Consider the following 1688-nt stretch of genomic DNA (forward strand, 5'->3'; position numbering starts at 1 on the left):
ACACATTAGTACGTGCTGAAGTCAGGTGCCCGATGACTGAAAACGGCAACAGCAAATTTGCATAGATAAAAGAAATTAAGAAATACCGTGACAATGAAGGGAATTCATTTGCTGTAAAAATGGAACACTGTTTTACCCCAGGGTGCAATCATGAATAGTGTCATGTCATTCATCAAATGATTGTGATTGCTGAGAAGTTTGAAGGGTGTGGTCAATTTCATCATCATGACCTGCACGTGCATAACATGCGTACACCCTTTCTACCTGTAACAAACCAAATATGTCTGCCTACATTCTGTGCACCGCCTACTTGTCTCAAACGCGGTTTGTGAGTTGGTTTAATCTATCCCAGCTTACCAGTAGTACGTGTATAAATGATCACCAGTAAGTTGGTCTACACGGTAACCAGTAAAGTTGATACACAATTGTGGACTGGTATAACATGGCATTATTTTGTTGCAGAATTGAGATGGTTTATAAGAGTCCCTAACGTTTATCTTGTATTAGATAAGCTTACACTGTCTGATAAATACGTGCTTTTATAAACATTATATTGTACACTGTTTTATTATCCACTATCTGCTCTCTGACCTCTGTACCTTTTAAAAATTCATCATTATCATAGAATGATGCCAAGATAAATTATGAAATACACATCATTATCTTGAATAAATACTTTCAGCAATCAGTCGAAATATAATATTGTGTCTGATCCAGATATAACAAATTAGAGCTTAATATAATTTCAAATGCAAAAAAAAGTGAAAAGAAATGTAGACTTACGTACAAATACTGAAATATAGGCGAGTTATAGAATGATCCAGTTGATGATAACGTTATTAATGTCCAACGTTATATGTATGCAGGTTAAAATTGGTGTCGGTGTCTACAACTACAACATTCACTCGACGGCAAACGCAAGTGTACTATAGTTTTTTTTACAATATTATTGAGATTTAACTCAACCCACATTTTCTTTCAGGATATAAGTACTGGTGGTGGAGGGGTCGGCATGTCAGTTTCGGTCACTGTTTCAGTACATAAAAGCTAAAAAACATTTTCGAAACCAGAAGACATCTCTACAGAAAACCAGTCCACTGTACCATTCCGACTGTACTACTATCAAATAATGAGGATACCCGGTGTTTGCGAAAAGGTGAGCGTATCCTTCCTGCCAGTGACACGTGTCATAAACACACCCAAAGGCAAGTAAATCGTTCACTTGAAAAAATAACATCGAGAATATAGTCAATATTATATATCGAGCTGCATCGGACATAATTGTTTTCACTGATGCGTCAAATTTGGAAATGTCCTCAACCTGTCTACCATAACGCTTTTATTCAAGAGTAGCGGAACAATTAAAGAAATAATTATCTTTTCACAATACCTTTTTTTCTTGACATCCAACGAACAATTCGTATTGAAGTAAAACCTGAGACAACATTGTTATTGACTTCAAAATGTTCTAGTCTGTTTTGACTTGTGGTTAACACCTTGACTTGTGGTTGTCGTGAACACCTTGACTTGTGGTTGTCGTGAACACCTTGACTTGTGGTTGTCGCGAACACAGTTAGGAGCTTGACAAATACGTAAAACCATAAAGAATAAAAAATAAAAATAAAAGTGACTCTTTAGTCATTACTATTTTCGAGTTTGAATATGTATGGGGCTGAACATTATGAATT

Source organism: Haliotis cracherodii, unplaced genomic scaffold, assembly GCF_022045235.1.
Source record: "Haliotis cracherodii isolate W230 unplaced genomic scaffold, xgHalCrac1.p SCAF_18, whole genome shotgun sequence".
Lineage (NCBI taxonomy): Eukaryota > Metazoa > Mollusca > Gastropoda > Lepetellida > Haliotidae > Haliotis > Haliotis cracherodii.